Source organism: Sceloporus occidentalis, unplaced genomic scaffold (genome assembly GCF_023333645.1).
Source record: "Sceloporus occidentalis isolate IW3139 unplaced genomic scaffold, rSceOcc1.0.p SCAF_130, whole genome shotgun sequence".
NCBI classification, from domain to species: Eukaryota; Metazoa; Chordata; class Lepidosauria; order Squamata; family Phrynosomatidae; genus Sceloporus; species Sceloporus occidentalis.
The window spans coordinates 1,510,221-1,522,108 of NW_028317110.1; positions in this window are offsets into that span (position 1 = coordinate 1,510,221).

The following is an 11,888-nucleotide window of genomic DNA, read 5'->3' on the forward strand; positions in this document are numbered from 1 at the left end:
CTTGCCTGTATTGTAGGACTTGATGTTGGACATGATTATTTAAATGTGCTGATTGGTAATATAATATCAGCTGTAGCAATGCAGTAAAGCATCATGAAAGGTGGATTGGCGCTGACGGCGAGAAGCCAAAATAGCTGAGCGGGGTGGCCACAGTAAGTGTTGTCGGCATCACCCAATAGAAGAGGTAAGGAGGGTTGGAGAATAGGAAGTGAAATTCGGAAGAGAGAGGAAAGAAGAGAAGAACAAAATACAAAAAAAACCCCTGCATTTGTATATCCTGGCTACCACCTGACAACTAGCCCCGACTAGTGTCGACTAGCCCCAACTGAATGTTGGGAAGAGCAACTGTCAGGTAATAGAATGACCTCACAGGTCAATAGGAGGAATTAACTATCCATTGGCCCCCCGGTATCAATGTATTGTAGTGGTAGATCACAACTCGGAGCATAACACCTGTATGAAACGCAGCGTGGTTTAAACAATAAAAAAACGTGTCAACAGAAATAAACGGAGGTGTAGAGCATAGTGATGAACGTAACTGTCCTGGGCTTCAGTCACCGCCAATAACAGGAAAAGTCCTGCCGAATAGTGGCTGCCGTGTTCTATGGCGAAGAGGAAGCAGAGGGGACTAGGAGTTGTAGAGAATCAGTCTCTAAATGTTCCAAGTCGTAGTCAAGTGGCTCGGGTCCAGTGAAGCGATCCAATTCAGGCCATGATGTCTCCAGTCCCGGTAACCGTGTTGAGAGTGTCTCGCATGGTGCGTGGGTCAGGGATTCCCGTCCAAACCTCCGGGGTGTCAGGAGTTGCCTCTTGTCTGTGTCTCTTACGGCCGAGGAGCAGAGGTGGCAGGTCCAGTTTCCGTAGTAGTGTTTCGGCAGCAGACATTGACTTGATGCTTCTGCCGTCATTAGTGGCCTGGAGGGCAAATAGAAACCTCCATCTGTATGGAATTCCCCGGGATCGGAGGTGGTCGGTGAGTGGCTTGAATTCCCTGCGATGTTGCAGAGTTTTTGGACACAGGTCTGAAAAGAACTGCACCTCCACATTACCAATGCTAGGATTTGTCGATCGTGCTTCTTTCATCAGCGCTTCCTTGATGGGGTAGTCCCGAAACTTGACAATAATATCCCTCGGTCTATCTCGATTAGTGAGTTTAGGACGTAGAGCTCTATGAGCTCGCTCAACCGAGATCTGTTCCATCGGTGTTGCAGGAAGAAGCTGTTGAAACAGGCTAGTCAGCACTTCATCAATGTTCAGGTAAGTCTGCGGCATGCCACGGTGTAAGGCTTGGGGAGAGAGAGGAGTCCAGTATGCAGGAAGGATACACCAGGCGGGATGCAACTGAGACTAATAGCAGCAAAGTCTATATACAGAGAGTAGCGTAATCCAATATACAAGCCAGGTTCAGGAACACAGGAAATCAGGAGAGCCGTTAAGTAGACCAGGGTCGGTACACAGGAAATCAGGAGAGCCGTTAAGTAGACCAGGGTCGGGACAATAGAAGGCAGCAAAGTCAAAGGAATGGCCGGGATCATACACAGGAGTCAATAGAAATACACTAGGAACGCAATACTCGGCTTTGCTCAGTGCTGGCTTTTAAACTTGCCGCTCTGGGATACTCCGCCCCCGGGCGTGACGTCATGCAAGCGCGCTCCCCGCCGTCTCCACTCGGGGACGCATAAAGTTTGTTGGAGGCGCGCGTGCGCGCGCGCCTCTAGAGGCAGACACACCGGCTGCAGAGGAGGAAGGAGAAGCGCCGCGGGATCCAATACCCGCGGCTAACGGGTATTCAGGTGAGTGGCTTCGTTGTGGTCCGGGTCTCGGATCCTGACACACGGATACGAATATTATCTCGCCTGGATCTATTTTTTGAGATCCTCTTGGGCGTCGTGTAGAAATTGTAACTCCTGCTGTAGTGATGCGATGTCTGACTTCAACGTGCGTTGCTCTTGCAGCATTGATGTGTGTGTGCGTTCGAGAGTGTCCATTCGGTGTCCTATATCAGAGATGTCCCTTCACAGGTCTTTCAGCTCACTCCGTAGTTGGTCTTTGATGTCTTGTTTTACCGTGAGAACTAAGTTCTTAATGTCGGCAATATCTTGTTTGGAGCATGCTGTCTCTGCAGTCATGTCTTCAAGTAGGCCTGAATGCGCATATGGCGAGAGCGCGGGAAGTGCTGTAGTAGCGGTTTTTAGTTGGAAAATGTCCGGCACCGACGACTTTTTGGAAGATTTGCAAGTGCCCCCGGGCATACTGTGGCACTTTTCTGAGTATGGATGAAGAGGTAGGTAGGTGAAGTCGCTGAAACAGACGCTTATTTAGGGCTTGTTGGGAGAGCAGAGAGACTACACGACCATCTTGTCCCGCGGCTAGCCACGCCCCCTCATATGATTCAATGATTCGAATCTTACAGGGATCTGGATCTTACAGAGATTCGAATCATTCAGAGAATATAACTGATACCATACTTTTATAAATAAATACATTAATAATCTTCACTGCCCCCAGGATTTAGATTCCCCCTAGTTTGCCCCCCTTTACCTCTAAGTGCACCTTCAGTTAACTGTATTAAATTACCGTATTTGCTCGATTATAAGACGACCCTGATTATAAGACGACCCCCCAAATCTTAATATTAATTTAGGAAAAAAAGAAAAAGCCTGAATATAAGACGACCCTATAGGAAAAAAGTTTTACCAGTAAATGTTAATTCATTTAAACACTTTTTTTAATAAAAGCTATGCTTGAGAAAAATATTTTGGTTTTATTTCCTTCTATTTTCCAACCTGTCCCCCAGTTATGCACATCTGCCCCAGAAGTGCCTTATACCCCCTATATGCCACTGTGCCCCATGATATGCCTTTTAACCCTCTAAATGCCACAGTGCCCCATAATATGCCTTTTAACCCTATATGCCACTGTGCCCCATGATATGCCTTTTAACCCTATATGCCACTCTGGCACTTAGAGGGTTAAAAGGCATATTATGGGGAAGAGTGGCATATAGGGAGGTTTAAGGCATTTCAGGAGGCAGAGTGGCATTAAAGGGGTTAAAAGGCATTTCACAGAGCACTCTGCCTCCAGAAATGCCTCAAACCCACATTTAACACTCCCCCTCCCTCCTCCAAACTTACCGGTGCTTCTGAGTTGGGGGGGGCGCATAACACAGGAGGGTCCAGGTCCCCTGCATCTGAGCCCCAGGTGCTTAGTCCGGGCAGCATGTAGAGCTCCACGCGAATCGCGTAGAGCTCTAAGCACCGGGGACTCAGAAGCACCGGTACGTTGGAGGGGGCATAACACAGGAGGATGCAGGTCCCCTGCATCCTCCTGTGTTATGCCCCCCCCCTCCAACTTACCAGTGCTTCTGAGTCCCCGGTGCTTAGTCCGGGCAGCGTTTAGAGCTCTACGCGATTGTATCGTGTAGAGCGTAGAGCTCTACACGATACAATCGCGTAGAGCTCTACACGCAGCCCGGACTAAGCACCGGGGACTCAGATGCACCGGTAAGTTGGGTCGGGGGTTAACACAGGAGGATCCAGGTCCCCTGCATCTGGGTCCCCAGTGCTTAGTCCGGGAAGCGTGTAGAGCTCTACGCGATTGTATCGCGTAGAGCTCTACACGCAGCCCGGACTAAGCACCGGGGACTCAGAAGCACCGGTAAGTTGGGGGGGGGGGGGGATTAACACAGGAGGATCCAGGTCCTCTGCATCGCTGCGGGGGATCTGGATCTTAGTCTCATAATCAGACCTATTTGAGGTCTGATTATAAGACGACCCTGATTATAAGACGAGGGGTATTTTTCAGAGCATTTGCTCTGGAAAAAACCTCGTCTTATAATCGAGCAAATACGGTAATTAAATTAACCCTAAACACCTCATTAACTACAACTGCCCCTAAATTAACCCTAAACACCACATCAACCATAACTGCCCCTAAATTAACCCTTAACACCCCATCAACCATAACTGCCCGTAAAATTAACCCTAAATATCCCATTAACCATAACGGCCCATGAAATTGACCCGAAAGACCCCATTAACCATAACTGCCCCTAAATTAACCCTAAACACCCCATCAACCATAACTGCCTGTAAAATTAACCCTAAAGACCCCATCAACCATAACTGCCCCTAAATTAACCCTAAATATCCCATTAACCATAACGGCCCCTGAAATTAACCACAACTGCCCCTAAATTAACCCTTAACACCCCATCAACCATAACTGCCCCAAAATTAACCCTAAATACCCCATTAACCATAACTGCCCCTAAATTAATTACATGTACTCCAGATAAATTACCTAATAAATTGGTATGGTTGATGGGGTCTTTAGTGTTAATTTAGGGGCAGTTATGGTTAATGGGGTGTTTCGGGTTAATTTAGGGGCAGTTATGGTTAATGGGGTGTTTCGGATTAATTTAGGGGCAGTTATGGTTGATGGGGTGTTTAGGGTTAATTTAGGGGCAGTTATGGTTGATGGGGTGTTAAGGGTTAATTTAATGCTGAGGGTTAATTTAATTAATTTAATAAAGTTAACTTAAGGTGCAGTTACAGGTTAAGGGGGAATTCTAAATCCTGGGGGCAGTGATTATTAATGTATTTATTTATAAAAGTATGGTGATATTCTCTGAATGATTCGAATCCCTGTAAGATTCGAATCCCTGTAAGATCCGAATCCCTGTAAGATCCGGATCACTGTAAGATTCGGATCCCTGTAAGATCCGAATCTTTGAACGACTCTCTGCCTTCATTGACATCACTAGAGTAGGCAGGCGGGAGGGTTAATTGACTAATGAAAGGGGCGGGGCCAATCGTTAGTGTGCCTGAACAGAGGGACTGGGAAACAGTAATTCCTGTGAGTCACACTGAGTGATCCAAAGATTCGGATCATAAATCACTTTAATGATCCGAACTTCCCATCACTAGCCGTTACATTTAAAATGCCTAATTGCGCCACCTTCTGGGTCGCGCTGACATCGCCCAGAAGGTCATCGGAGGACAGGATATCCCCTGAAGGGTCTGTCTAGACCCTGCTGGGATATCCGATTGCTCCTCCTACGCACCGATGACGGACAATGTAATCCCCAATGCAAGTCTGTGGAGACCATGGAGGGGGTAATGGATGTAGATGAGGATCCCTTAAAGCAGGGTAGGCTAGACCTCAGTCGACAATATAATGTACATTGAAGGCAGGAGAGTGCAGGAGGCATAGTCAAACAAGTTGGGTCAGAACCAGAGGACCACATCAGAATCCACATGCCAAGTGAAACATGCCGGGTCAATATGAACAGGAACGGAGCCAAATCAGGAACCAATAAGCAAAGTCAAGGGCAAGCGGAGTTACAACGGGTTAAACGAATCAAACTCAAGCACGAGCAAAGGTATGCACTTACACCAACCAAGAGTAGTAAGAAAATGAAGGTGCAGCATTTAAATAGGCAGGCAGTGTGGTGATATAACAGGCTTTGTTGTCAATGTTTTTACCAGTTGAACTCTTCCTGTATCACATGTGTCTTTTGATATGTTAACAAGGGCACACCTCCAGTGATCTCACAAGCAATTTAATATGCTTGTTAAATGCAAAATCTTAGTTCAGTCTCTCTCTGCCCACCATCCTGCATGGATGGGGCAATCTGTGGTATGCTGGGTTATGTTGGGCCTTTTGGTTGCATGTTAGTCTTGGAAAGTGCTGCATTGTTTGTTGAGCTGTCACTCTGTTGTAAGTTACTGTGTTTTTGTCTCCTATTAAATATCGGTTAGAGACAAACCTTTGTGATATATTTTCATATTTGGTTTTACACATTTGGCGACCAAAAATATCAGACTTGAGGCCATTTTTGAGGCCAGTGACTAAGTTGCATTTTTAGTGCACAGCACAACTGCAGTGCGGTTCACTTTCTGCACCCAAACGGTGTTGCTGTAATGTCTTGATGTCGAGGCACTCAGCAACACAGAGATCGGCATCAGGACCCATGTCTGGCCCCTCCTGTCACCGTCCCGACGGCTCCGGACGTTCGGGAAGGCGGGCGGTCCTCCGCTCGCCGCACAAGGGCTAGTAGTGGGCGGAGGGTTGGCCGCGGTTCCCGGGAGAACATATCCCCGGGCAGCGGACAAACCTCCGCCCGAGGTACTTGTCGGGGGAGATTCAGTACTTACCCGTCCTCCGGTCGTCGGTCCGCCTCCCGGGCTTGCGGCTCGTCTGGGGATTGATTGACGGCTGGTGGCGTGGTCTTTGTTCTGCTCCGGGAGGGGCTTGTGAATTGGCGCCAGTTTTAAATAGCCGGCGGTGCCTTTCACAGACACCCTGTTGTGGTCTTTCAGTTTATAGTGATTTCTGCTCGTGTTACCAGTTTCGTGTTTTGACCTTTGGCTTGCCTGATACCCCTTTTGCGCTACGATTTTGTACCTTCGCCTGTGACTTCTGGTTTTGACTCCTGGCTCGTCTGAATATCCGCTCCGTGAATCTGACCCCTGGCTCGGCTGACTATCCGCTCTGTGTATCAGACCCCTGGCTCGGCTGACTACCCGCTCTGTGTATCAGACCCCTGGCTCGGCTGACTATCCGCTCTGTGTATCAGACCCCTGGCTCGGCTGACTATCCGCTCTGTGTATCAGACCCCTGGCTCGGCTGCCTACCCGCATTGTGCTCCTGTCTCGTGCTGCGCCTTGCCACTGCTGCTGCCGCTCAGTACCTATCTCCGGCTGGTGGGAGGTTGTCCACTGTTGGGATCATCTAAGTCCTGGACTGCTGCTGCCGGGAACTCCACTCTCAGTAGCAGTAGTTTGGGCAGGAGAACTTCTGCGGGGACGACCTTCCTTAATAGTCCAGCGTAACAGTGACACCTCCCTGGGGCGTCAACATCCGGCATACACTGTATGGCGGTGACCACCCGTTTAAAAAGAGTTTAGGAGGTGATCAATGATCACAACCACCACTGCAAGATTTTGCCACTCGCAAGATGGCGGCGCATCCTTTAAAAAAATTAAGAAGAAAAATCCTAAAATTAGCACTATATCTTCAAGAAGATCTTGCATGGAAAGAGTTAAAATACTTGCATGTTAAGTGCCCATGGGGTTTCTAGTTTTAAAAAAATGAATGATTTGATGGGGTAAATTGAATTGGCCGGGTTCAACAATGTCCCAATTAACACAGGGGGAAAGATGACCACATGTCAAATTTACAATTTGAAAAATGTACACGTCCCAAATGTGGCCTTTTAGCCCCCAAACAACCCGGCCAACCCATGCATGTGGGGTATCACTGTACTCAGGAGATGTTGCTGACCACATATTGGGGTGTTGTGTGACAGTGACAGGAGCTGTAAATTCATACCTAAAGTATGTGTGGGAAAAATACCAAAAAATTCTACTGCAAACTTTGACAAAGACTGGTGTTAAAATGTGTGCATGGAAAGAGTTAAAAAACCCATGAGTGTCTAGCTTTCAAAAATATATTATTTTATTGGACGCATTGAATTGGCCAGGCTCAAAGATGTACCAAATAGAGGATGGACACAGGATCACCAAATGTCAAAGTTCAACATGGAAAAATGTGCATGCCCCAAATGTGGCCCTTTTGCCCACAAACAGCCAGGCATGGGTGGTACCACTGTACTCAGTTAGTAAAATGTGTGTGGGGGGAAAAAACCCACAAAAAATGACTACCATAAAGTTTGACAAAGACTGATGGTAGAATTAGTGCATGGAAAGAATTAAAATATTACCATTTGAAATACCCTTTGGTGTCTAGTCTTCAAAAATATAAGGTTTGATGGGGTAAATTGCATTGGGGGGCTTCAAGGAAAAAAATTGAAATAGCAAAATGCTACTTGCACTTATTGCCCCATAATGTGCAGAAAAAAAGCAAAAAAAAAAAAACATAAAAACATTGGGTATTTATGCCAGAAGGTCTGGTCTCCCTGGCTAGACAGCAGAAACAGAATACCTATGGCCCCGTAGGTCTGGGATGCTCTGTTCTAAGCCTTCTCTTCTAAACAGTTCATGGAGCCGCACCTGGCCAGTCTCCTACTTCCATACACAGTGAGACTTACTGCTCCATCTTTACTTAGTCTCGCATGCAGACTGTATTGTCATTCTCACAATTTTGCTCCTTATTATGTGACATTCGCAAATGTGCCCTCTGAGTCCGCTTATCTTTACATTCGCTCCTGCTGCCAATGTATGCCATCCTCTGTTTATTGTTGTTAGATTTTGTTTATTGGTTTTCTTATTATTTCCACTTTATCCTACATGCACTCATAATGCCTATACAAATGTACATCTTCGTTTCCTGTTGCCTTATCCCACATATAGGCGTTCTGTTATACTAGACATTTTGCATTCACACAACTAAAATATAAAAGATTGGATCCTATTTTTCTCATTCTTTGGATCTCAGCCCACCACGACATATTGCCCGCACGGGTCCCTACGGATCACGCTCACCATCCCACCTTCGCGGGATCTCATGTATTTCTCCTCGTGGCTGTTATCCACTCGATCAGATATTTTTACTGTACTCTGTGTCCGAACGTGTATCCTGTATTGATTCACTTTGTCTGCCATGTCACTTGATACAGTAAAGTAACACGACAGTGTATATCATTATATGGATCTGAATAAAAAACTTTTAATTACAAAAAAAAACATTGGGTATTTATACTCAGAAAAAGTCATTTTTTTCTAAATTTTTCACCATATTTTATACTTTTGTTTTATAGTAAATGATATGATACAATCAAAAAAATGACATCTAAAGAAAGCACTTCTTGTCATGAAAAAAATAATATAGAACTTGTGTGGGTTCAGTAAACGGGAAAGAAGAAAATTACAGCTAAGCACGAACACCGCAGAAATGTTAAAACAGCCATTTCTACCAAGGGTACAAAAAATAAAAGCAGCCATTGTCACGAAGAGGTTAAATGTGTTGATAAGCAATTTAGATGCGTTAATTGGTAACATTATATCAGCTGTAGCAATGCAGATAACCATTTACATAACTATGCAAGTGAAGGGAAAACAAACCAATCAGAGTATGGAGGTGTGTGATGGACCATCCAATGACATGCATATGCGGGCAATTTAAACCCCCAGTAGGAGCCCATGCTTCCAAGAATCCCATGATGATACACAACCAATGCTGTGTTGAAACATGTTTTGGGTTTATGCATTTCTTGTTCTGAATAGTCTTATAGTCAGCCATGTGAACCAGTTTTATGAACTGAAGTCATCCTGCTCCTCAGTGTAGGGAACAGGGGTGTCGAATTGAGCTTATAGCTGCAACATAAAGGAATCAGAATACAGTTACTTGTAGTTAGTTCTGCTTTTTTAACCATCTCAATACTGGGCTGTTATGGTTTTGTTGATGATCTTGATTTTTTAATCACCTATTCTTGTATTACCAAGAAGCATAATGGTAAATGTTTTGTACCAGAGAACCTCCAGGTCAAATTACTGCAAACTTATCACGAGACAAAAACTGCTGGTCACCCCGGGAAAAATCAGATGCTATGGTCCATCTCTCGTTTCTTCTAGTAGCCCAGTCTCAGAAAGGATGTTACTGCTTTTGTTGCTGCATGTCATATATGTGCCCAGACACCTTCTAGTTGGACTCCTTCAACCTATAGCCACATGTGAACACCCTTGGACACATCTATCTATGGATTTTATTGTAGACCTTCCTGCCTCCAAAGGTCATACTGTTATCTTCATGGTTGTTGACTGTTTTTCCATACTGTGACGGGAACGACCTGTACCCCCGCAGGACATTGCTTCCTTCTGCCCATAGTCACCGGACATACAAGACTTAGACTGAAATATTGCCAACGACAGCAGGAAATACAGCCTCTCAGGAACCTCGGTGGCAACGAGGTTCACCTCAATAACAAGGCAGGACTCGTAGTGAGGTAAAACAGGAACTACTTTATTTGAACCAAACACACGAACTATATATACAACTAAGAAAAGGGGCAAGATAAACATCACAGGAAGTAATTAGATCAAATCCTGCACCACAATATCCGGGGGAAGGACAGAATGAAACATAAATAATTACATTAATTGGGGACGTAGACATGGAATGATGATAGACATATAATTGGCTTGAGACAGACAAGATAACAGGGGCTCACAGGATTAATAGCTACCTGTTGTGTAATTGATAATTAGGTATGCAGCAGTGACACCTAGTCATACCTACAAGGGCCAACTCATACAATAACACAGGAAACACTTCACACCTATAAAATCAACAATGCCCCCAGTGCAAAGACAATCAACCTTCTTCCTACAACAGGATGTCCAGCTAGCATTTACAGTTGTGAGTCTCTGTGTGGGCAGTAGAAAGTGGGACCCTGTACTCACTTCCCCAAGAACAGAACCCCTTCTAATTTCAGGGCCCATTGTCAGGAGGCAGGAGGCTAGCCATCAGTCCCCTCCAAAAGCCCCAGTGACGGAAGGTTCCGTCACACTTACCTCTCAAGAAATTGATCGCCTCCAGAGCTGGCCTCGATATTTGCCAGGTCTTTTGTCTTTGTGGGTTACCCAAGAAGATAGTCTCGGATCACGGGAGCCAGTTCTCCTGATTTTAGCGTTCCTTCTGTAGCCAGATAGGAATTCAACTATCCTTCTCCTCTCCCTACCATCCACAGTCTTAACAGTGCAACGGAATGGTCTAACCAAGCCTTGGAGCAATTTCTTTGCTGCTATTACTCAGATCATCACAATAACTAGTCGGATCTGTTGCCCTGGGTGGAGTTTGCCCATAACAGCGCTATTAACTTGTCCTCTCAATTGTCTCCGTTCTTGGTCCACTATGGCTTTCAGCCATCACTATTGCCTGATTTGTTCATGCTTCAGAACATTCTGGCTTTGGAGGATCATTTAGCACAGGAGGATGGCTACTCCTGTCTCTTACATGGATCCATCCAGTGCCAAAAACTCTAGGCTGATGACAGACACCTACCCGCACCTTTCTACCAGGTTGGGAGAAGCTCTGGTTGCCTTCTCGTAAACTGAACCTTTGCATGCCTACCCGGAAACTGGCTCACGCTACATTGGGCCTTATTGTAAACTCCGAAGGGTAAACCCAGTTGCAAACGCTCTAGACCTGCAGCATCCTTTGGATGACCCTGACTTAGCTGACTGATTCTCCTGGTTCCTGATCCTGGCTTCAGTTCCTGACACCTCTGCCTTTTGTGTTCCCGACTCTGGCAACTACAAGCCATGCTTCAGTGGCTAAAATACGATTTTTAGGGTTTGCCAACTAGATTTGCCCCAGATTTTTCAGAGACTTCTCTCAGAGGCTGCCTTGACTGCGCTGACTAAGAAAGAGGCTGGCTGTCTTAGACTGGTAGCTACTGATGTCTTTTACAAATGAAAGGCTTCCATCGCATCTACTCCAGTACTTATACATCCCGATATAGTCAACCATTTGTCATGGAAAAAGATGCCTCAGAGATCGGAGCAGGAGCACTCCTATCGCAGCATAAGACTTATGATGGACTTCTCCATGCCTGTGGGTTCTTTTTCTAAGAAATTCTTCCCAACGGAGTAAAACTATGATGTGGGCAATCAGATGCTATTTGCTGTCATCTTAGCCCTGGCTGGAATTTATTAGAAGGATCCCGGGTGCCCATTATGATACTCACTGATCATAAAAACGTGGAATATATCAGTGATGCCAAATGCCTTAATCCTCGTCAAGCACTGTTGGCCCTCTTCTTATATAATGGCTACCAATGCGTCCTGAGGAAGTCTTATTAGATGAAACGTCTTGATATCCGGTGATCTGCAGTTACCCCTTTAAGACACCATAGCTGATACTGCTTTCATCATTTGCGGTGGAATTTTTAAGTCGAAGTGCACCGAGGCAACAGACTGAAACAT